At 36.3% G+C, this 10,106-nt stretch overlaps 1 long non-coding RNA gene across 1 annotated transcript; it reads right to left on the reverse strand.

Moving 5' to 3' along the window:
- Positions 1-958: 958 nt before the first annotated feature.
- Positions 959-7,824, reverse strand: LOC125727584 (uncharacterized). The gene is made up of 3 exons (XR_007388800.1): positions 7,765-7,824; positions 2,399-3,237; positions 959-1,003 (listed from the first exon to the last, which is right to left on the reverse strand). It is a non-coding gene; the product is annotated as an uncharacterized LOC125727584 (long non-coding RNA).
- Positions 7,825-10,106: the final 2,282 nt, after the last annotated feature.

Here is a 10,106-nt window from a genome sequence, read left to right on the forward strand (position 1 = left end):
AACCTACATTATCCTATCTTACACATTCTTATCCTACCACATCCTATTCTATCTTGCCCTAGTCATTCCAATCCTACCTTATACTATTCTATCTTAAATTACTCTTTACTAAGCAGCATATTCTATCATATCTTAGCCGTTCCTATGCTACCTTATCCTATTCTATCTTACCTTTAGCCATTGCTATCCTACCTTATTCTATTCTATCATATCTTAGCCGTTCATATGCTACCTTATTCTATTCCATCCTATTATACCCATTCTAATCCTACCACATGCTATTCTATCTTACAAATGGCATTCCTATCCTACCTTACCCTATTCTATCATATCTTAGCCGTTCCTATGCTATCTTATCCTATTCTATCTTACCTTTAGTCATTGCTATCCTACCTTATTCTATTCTATCTTGCAATTGGCATTCCTATCCTACTTTATCCTATTCTATCATATTTTAGCCGTTCCTATCCTACCTTATCCTATCTTACACATTCTTATCCTACCACATCCTATTCTATCTTATCTTAACCATTCCTATCCTACCTTATCCTATTCTATCATATCTTACCCGTTCCTTTCCTACCTTATCCTATTCCATCCTATCTTACCCATTCTAATCCTACCACATCCTATTCTATCTTACAATTGGCATTCCTATCGTACCTTATCCAATTCTATTATATCTTAGCCGTTCCTATCCTACCTTATCCTATCTTACACATTCTTATCCTACCACATCCTATTCTATCTTACCTTAACCATTCCTATCCTACCTTATCCTATTCTATTATATCTTAGCCGTTCCAATCCTATCTTATCCTATCCTACACATTCTTATCCTACCACATCATATCCTATCTTACCTTAACCATTCCTATCCTACCTTATCCTATTCTGTCTTACCTTAGCCATTCCTATCCTATCTTGGCCTATTCTATCATACCTTAACCATCTTTATCCTACCTTATCTTATTCTATCTCATATTAGCCGTTCCTATACCACCTTATCCTATCATATCTTTGCCATTTTCATCCTACCACATCCTATTCTATCTTAGCTTACCCGTTGCTATCCTACCTAATTCCATCTTAGCCGTTCCTATCTTATACGATTCTATCATACCTCAGCTGTTCCTATCGTACCTTATCCTATTCTATCTCATATTACTCTTTCCTAACCAGCTTATTCTATCATATCTTAGCCGTTCCTATGCTACCTTATCCTGTTCAATCTTACCTTAGCCATCCCTATGCTACCTTCTCCTATTCTATCTTACCTTTATCCATATCCATTCCTATCCTACCTTATCTTATTCTGTCTTATATTAGCCGTTCCAAACCAGCTTATTCCCTCATATCTTAGCCGTTCCTATACTACCTTATCCTATTTTATCATATCTTAGCCATTCTTATCCTACCACATCCTACTCTATCTTACCTTACCCGTTGCTATCCTACCAAATGCTATCTTAGCCGTTCCTATCTTATCCGATTATATCATATCTTAGCCGTTCCTAACCTACCTTATCCTATCTTACACATTCTTATCCTACCACATCCTATTCTATCTTGCCCTAGTCATTCCAATCCTACCTTATACTATTCTATCTTAAATTACTCTTTACTAACCAGCATATTCTATCATATCTTAGCCGTTCCTATGCTACCTTATCCTATTCTATATTACCTTTAGCCATTGCTATCCTACCTTATTCTATTCTATCATATCTTAGCCGTTCATATGCTACCTTATTCTATTCCATCCTATCTTACCCATTCAAATCCTACCACATGCTATTCTATCTTACAATTGGCATTCCTATCCTACCTTATCCTATTCTTTTATATCTTAGCCGTTCCTATCCTATCTTATCCTATCCTACACATTCTTATCCTACCACATTCTATCCTATCTTACCTTAACCATTCCTATCCTACCTTACCCTTTTCTATCATATCTTACCCGTTCCTTTCCTACCTTATCCTATTCCATCCTATCTTACCCATTCTGATCCTACCACATCCTATTCTATCTTACAATTGGCATTCCTATCCTACATTATCCTATTCTATTATATCTTAGCCGTTCCTAACCTATCTTATCCTATCCTACACATTCTTATCCTACAACATCCTATTCTATCTTACCATAACCATTCCTATCCTACCTTATCCTATTCTATTATATCTTAGCCGTTCCTATCCTATCTTATCCTTTCCTACACATTCTTATCCTACCACATCATATCCTATCTTACCTTAACCATTCCTATCCTACCTTATCCTATTCTATCTTACCTTAGCCATTCCTATCCTATCTTGGCCTATTCTATCATACCTTAGCCATTTTTATCCTACCTTATCTTATTCTATCTCATATTAGCCATTCCTATACCACCTTATCCTATCATATCTTTGCCATTTTCATCCTACCACATCCTATTCTATCTTAGCTTACCCGTTGCTATCCTACCTAATTCTATCTTAGCCGTTCCTATCTTATACGATTCTATCATACCTCAGCTGTTCCTATCGTACCTTATCCTATTCTATCTCATATTACTCTTTCCTAACCAGCTTATTCTATCATATCTTAGCCGTTCCTATGCTACCTTATCCTGTTCTATCTTACCTTAGCCATCCCTATGCTACCTTCTCCTATTCTATCTTACCTTTATCCATTCCTATCCTACCTTATCCTATCCAATAATATCTTAGCCGTTCATATGCTACCACATCCTATTCTATCATACCATAGCCATTCCTATCCTACCTTTTCATATTCTGTCTTATATTAGCCGTTCCAAACCAGCTTATTCCCTCATGTCTTAGCCGTTCCTATACTACCTTATCCTATTTTATCATATCTTAGCCATTCTTATCCTACCACATCCTACTCTATCTTACCTTACCCGTTGCTATCCTACCAAATGCTATCTTAGCCGTTCCTATCTTATACGATTATATCATACCTTAGCCGTTCCTAACCTACCTTATCCTATCTTACACATTCTTATCCTACCACATCCTATTCTATCTTGCCCTAGTCATTCCAATCCTACCTTATACTATTCTATCTTAAATTACTCTTTACTAACCAGCATATTCTATCATATCTTAGCCGTTCCTATGCTACCTTATCCTATTCTATATTACCTTTAGCCATTGCTATCCTACCTTATTCTATTCTATCATATCTTAGCCGTTCATATGCTACCTTATTCTATTCCATCCTATCTTACCCATTCAAATCCTACCACATGCTATTCTATCTTACAATTGGCATTCCTATCCTACCGTATCCTATTCTTTTATATCTTAGCCGTTCCTATCCTATCTTATCCTATCCTACACATTCTTATCCTACCACATTCTATCCTATCTTACCTTAACCATTCCTATCCTACCTTACCCTTTTCTATCATATCTTACCCGTTCCTTTCCTACCTTATCCTATTCCATCCTATCTTACCCATTCTGATCCTACCACATCCTATTCTATCTTACAATTGGCATTCCTATCCTACATTATCCTATTCTATTATATCTTAGCCGTTCCTAACCTATCTTATCCTATCCTACACATTCTTATCCTACAACATCCTATTCTATCTTACCATAACCATTCCTATCCTACCTTATCCTATTCTATTATATCTTAGCCGTTCCTATCCTATCTAATCCTTTCCTACACATTCTTATCCTACCACATCATATCCTATCTTACCTTAACCATTCCTATCCTACCTTATCCTATTCTATCTTACCTTAGCCATTCCTATCCTATCTTGGCCTATTCTATCATACCTTAGCCATTTTTATCCTACCTTATCTTATTCTATCTCATATTAGCCATTCCTATACCACCTTATCCTATCATATCTTTGCCATTTTCATCCTACCACATCCTATTCTATCTTAGCTTACCCGTTGCTATCCTACCTAATTCTATCTTAGCCGTTCCTATCTTATACGATTCTATCATACCTCAGCTGTTCCTATCGTACCTTATCCTATTCTATCTCATATTACTCTTTCCTAACCAGCTTATTCTATCATATCTTAGCCGTTCCTATGCTACCTTATCCTGTTCAATCTTACCTTAGCCATCCCTATGCTACCTTCTCCTATTCTATCTTACCTTTATCCATATCCATTCCTATCCTACCTTATCTTATTCTGTCTTATATTAGCCGTTCCAAACCAGCTTATTCCCTCATATCTTAGCCGTTCCTATACTACCTTATCCTATTTTATCATATCTTAGCCATTCTTATCCTACCACATCCTACTCTATCTTACCTTACCCGTTGCTATCCTACCAAATGCTATCTTAGCCGTTCCTATCTTATCCGATTATATCATATCTTAGCCGTTCCTAACCTACCTTATCCTATCTTACACATTCTTATCCTACCACATCCTATTCCATATTGCCCTAGTCATTCCAATCCTACCTTATACTATTCTATCTTAAATTACTCTTTACTAACCAGCATATTCTATCATATCTTAGCCGTTCCTATGCTACCTTATCCTATTCTATATTACCTTTAGCCATTGCTATCCTACCTTATTCTATTCTATCATATCTTAGCCGTTCATATGCTACCTTATTCTATTCCATCCTATCTTACCCATTCTAATCCTACCACATGCTATTCTATCTTACAATTGGCATTCCCATCCTACCTTATCCTATTCTTTTATATCTTAGCCGTTCCTATCCTATCTTATCCTATCCTACACATTCTTATCCTACCACATCCTATCCTATCTTACCTTAACCATTCCTATCCTACCTTAACCTATTCTATCATATCTTACCCGTTCCTTTCCTATCTTATCCTATTCCATCCTATCTTACCCATTCTAATCCTACCACATCCTATTCTATCTTACAATTGGCATTCCTATCGTACCTTATCCAATTCTATTATATCTTAGCCGTTCCTATCCTACCTTATCCTATCTCACACATTCTTATCCTACCACATCCTATTCTATCTTACCTTAACCATTCCTATCCTACCTTATCCTATTCTATTATATCTTAGCCGTTCCAATCCTATCTTATCCTATCCTACACATTCTTATCCTACCACATCATATCCTATCTTACCTTAACCATTCCTATCCTACCTTATCCTATTCTGTCTTACCTTAGCCATTCCTATCCTATCTTGGCCTATTCTATCATACCTTAACCATCTTTATCCTACCTTATCTTATTCTATCTCATATTAGCCGTTCCTATACCACCTTATCCTATCATATCTTTGCCATTTTCATCCTACAACATCCTATTCTATCTTAGCTTACCCGTTGCTATCCTACCTAATTCTATCTTAGCCGTTCCTATCTTATACGATTCTATCATACCTCAGCTGTTCCTATCGTACCTTATCCTATTCTATCTTATATTACTCTTTCCTAACCAGGTTATTCTATCATATCTTAGCCGTGCCTATGCTACCTTATCCTGTTCTATCTTACCTTAGCCATCCCTATGCTACCTTCTCCTATTCTATCTTACCTTTATCCATTCCTATCCTACCTTATCCTATCCAATAATATCTTAGCCGTTCATATGCTACCACATCCTATTCTATATTACCTTTAGCCATTGCTATTCTACCTTATTCTATTCCATCCTATCTTACCCATTCAAATCCTACCACATGCTATTCATATCTTACAATTGGCATTCCTATCCTACCTTATCCTATTCTTTTATATCTTAGCCGTTCCTATCCTATCTTATCCTATCCTACAAATTCTTATCCTACCACATTCTATCCTATCTTACCTTAACCATTCCTATCCTACCTTACCCTTTTCTATCATATCTTACCCGTTCCTTTCCTACCTTATCCTATTCCATCCTATCTTACCCATTCTAATCCTACCACATCCTATTCTATCTTACAATTGGCATTCCTATCCTACATTATCCTATTCTATTATATCTTAGCCGTTCCTAACCTATCTTATCCTATCCTACACATTCTTATCCTACAACATCCTATTCTATCTTACCTTAACCATTCCTATCCTACCTTATCCTATTCTATTAAATCTTAGCCATTCCTATCCTATCTTATCCTTTCCTACACATTCTTATCCTACCACATCATATCCTATCTTACCTTAACCATTCCTATCCTACCTTATCCTATTCTATCTTACCTTAGCCATTCCTATCCTATCTTGGCCTATTCTATCATACCTTAGCCATTTTTATCCTACCTTATCTTATTCTATCTCATATTAGCCATTCCTATACCACCTTATCCTATCATATCTTTGCCATTTTCATCCTACCACATCCTATTCTATCTTAGCTTACCCGTTGCTATCCTACCTAATTCTATCTTAGCCGTTCCTATCTTATACGATTCTATCATACCTCAGCTGTTCCTATCGTACCTTATCCTATTCTATCTTATATTACTCTTTCCTAACCAGCTTATTCTATCATATCTTAGCCGTTCCTATGCTACCTTATCCTGTTCAATCTTACCTTAGCCATCTCTATGCTACCTTCTCCTATTCTATCTTACCTTTATCCATATCCATTCCTATCCTACCTTATCTTATTCTGTCTTATATTAGCCGTTCCAAACCAGCTTATTCCCTCATATCTTAGCCGTTCCTATACTACCTTATCCTATTTTATCATATCTTAGCCATTCTTATCCTACCACATCCTACTCTATCTTACCTTACCCGTTGCTATCGTACCTAATGCTATCTTAGCCGTTCCTATCTTATCCGATTATATCATACCTTAGCCGTTCCTAACCTACCTTATCCTATCTTATACATTCTTATCCTACCACATCCTATTCTATCTTGACCTAGTCATTCCAATCCTACCTTATACTATTCTATCTTAAATTACTCTTTCCTAATCAGCATATTCAATCATATCTTAGCCGTTCCTAACCTACCTTATCCTATCTTATACATTCTTATCCTACCACATCCTATTCTATCTTGACCTAGTCATTCCAATCCTAACTTATACTATTCTATCTCATATTACTCTTTCCTAACCAGCTTATTCTATCATATCATAACCGTTCCTATGCTACCTTATCCTATTCTATCTTACCTTTAGCCATTGCTATCCTACCTTATTCTATTCTATCATATCTTAGCCGTTCATATGCTACCTTATTCTATTCCATCCTACCTTACCCATTCTAATCCTACCACATACTATTCTATCTTACAATTGGCATTCCTATCCTACCTTATCCTATTCTATCTTAGCCATTCCTATCCTATCTTATCCTATCCTACACATTCTTATCCTACCACATCCTATCCTATCTTACCTTAACCTTTCCTATCCTACCTTATCCTATTCTATCTTAGCATACCCGTTGCTATCCTACCTAATGCTATCTTAGCCGTTCCTATCTTATACGATTCTATCATAGCTCAGCTGTTCCTATCGTACCTTATCCTATTCTATCTTATATTACTCTTTCCTAACCAGCTTATTCTATCATATCTTAGCCGTTCCTATGCTACCTTATCCTGTTCTATCTTACCTTAGCCATTCCTATGCTACCTTCTCCTATTCTATCTTACGTTTATCCATTCCTATCCTACCTTGTCCTATCCTGTAATATCTTAGCCGTTCCTATGCTACCTTATCCTATTCTATCTTACCTTTAGCCATTGCTATCCTACCTTATTCTATTCTATCATATCTTAGCCGTTCATATGCTACCTTATTCTATTCCATCCTACCTTACCCATTCTAATCCTACCACATGCTATTCTATCTTACAATTGGCATTCCTATCCTACCTTATTCTATTCTATCATATCTTAGCCGTTCCTATGCTACCTTATCCTATTCTATCTTACCTTAGCCATTCCTATGCTACCTTCTCCTATTCTATCTTACGTTTATCCATTCCTATCCTACCTTGTCCTATCCTGTAATATCTTAGCCGTTCCTATGCTACCTTATCCTATTCTATCATACATTAGCCATTCCTATCCTACCTTATCTTATTCTGTCTTATATTAGCTGTTGCAAACCAGCTTGTTCCATCATATCTTAGCCGTTCCTACACTACCTTATCCTATTTGATCATATCTTAGAGTAGGACGTGGTAGGATAAGAATGGCTATCTTACCTTACCCGTTGCTATCCTACCAAATGCTATCTTATCCGATTATATCATACCTTAGCCGTTCCTAACCTACCTTATCCTATCTTACACATTCTTATCCTACCACATCCTATTCTATCTTGCCCTAGTCATTCCAATCCTACCTTATACTATTCTATCTTAAATTACTCTTTCCTAATCAGCATATTCAATCATATCTTAGCCGTTCCTAAGCTACCTTATTCTATTCCATCCTATCATACCCATTCTAATCCTACCACATGCTATTCTATCTTACAATTGGCATTCCTATCCTACCTTATCCTATTCTATTATATCTTACCCGTTCCTATCCTATCTTATCCAATCCTACACATTCTTATCCTACCACATCCTATCCTATCTTACTTTAAACATTCCTATCCTACCTTATCCTATTCTATCTTACCTTAGCCATTCCTATCCTATCTTGGCCTATTCTATTATACCTTAGCCATTCCTATCCTACCTTATCTTATTCTGTCTTATATTAGCCATTCCAAACCAGCTTATTCCCTCATATCTTAGCCGTTCCTATACTACCTTATCCTATATTTTCATATCTTAGCCATTCTTATCCTACCACATCCTACTCTATCTTACCTTACCCGTTGCTATCCTACCAAATGCTATCTTAGCCGTTCCTATCTTATACGATTCTATCATACCTCAGCTGTTACTATCGTACCTTATCCTATTCTATCTTATATTACTCTTTCCTAACCAGCTTATTCCATCATATCTTAGCCGTTCTTATGCTACCTTATCCTATTCTATCTTACCTTAGCATTCCTATGCTACCTTCTCCTATTCTATCTTACCTTTATCCATTCCTATCCTACCTTATCGTATCCTATAATATCATAGCCGTTCATATGCTACCACATCCTATTCTATCATACCTTAGCCATTCCTATCCTACCTTATCTTATTCTGTCTTATATTAGCTGTTGCAAACCAGCTTGTTCCCTCATATCTTAGCCGTTCCTATACTACCTTATCCTATTTGATCATATCTTAGCCATTCTTATCCTACCACATCCTGCTCTATCTTACCTTACCCGTTGCTATCCTACCTAATGCTATCTTAGCCGTTCCTATCGTATCCGATTATATCATACCTTAGCCGTTCCTAACCTACCTTATCCTATCTTATACATTCTTATCCTACCACATCCTATTCTATCTTGCCCTAGTCATTCCAATCCTACGTTATACTATTCTATCTCATATTACTCTTTCCTAACCAGCTTATTCTATCATATCTTAGCCGTTCCTATGCTACCTTATCCAATTCTATCTTACCTTTAGCCATTGCTATTCTACCTTATTCTATTCTATCATATCTTAGCCGTTCATATGCTACCTTATTCTATTCCATCCGATCTTACCCATTCTAATCCTACCACATGCAATTCTATCTTACAATTGGCATTCCTATCCTACCTTATCCTATTCATTTATATCTTAGCCGTTCCTATCCTATCATATCCTATCCTACACATTCTTATCCTACCTCATCCTATCCTATCTTACCTTAACCATTCCTATCCTACCTTATTCTATTCTATCATATCTTAGCCGTTCATATGCTACCTTATTCTATTCCATCCTATCTTACCCATTCTAATCCTACCACATGCTATTCTATCTTACAATTGGCATTCCTATTCTACCTTATGCTATTCTTTTATATCTTAGCCGTTCCTATCCTATCTTATCCTATACAACATATTCTTATCCTACCACATCCTATTCTATCTTGCCCTAGTCATTCCAATCCTACCTTATACTATTCTATCTCATATTACTCTATCCTAACCAGCTTATTCTATCATATATTAGCCGCTCCTATGCTATCTTATCCAATTCTATCTTACCTTTAGCCATTGCTATCCTACCTTATTCTATTCTATCATATCTTAGCCATTC

Source organism: Brienomyrus brachyistius, unplaced genomic scaffold (assembly GCF_023856365.1).
Source record: "Brienomyrus brachyistius isolate T26 unplaced genomic scaffold, BBRACH_0.4 scaffold103, whole genome shotgun sequence".
Lineage (NCBI taxonomy): Eukaryota > Metazoa > Chordata > Actinopteri > Osteoglossiformes > Mormyridae > Brienomyrus > Brienomyrus brachyistius.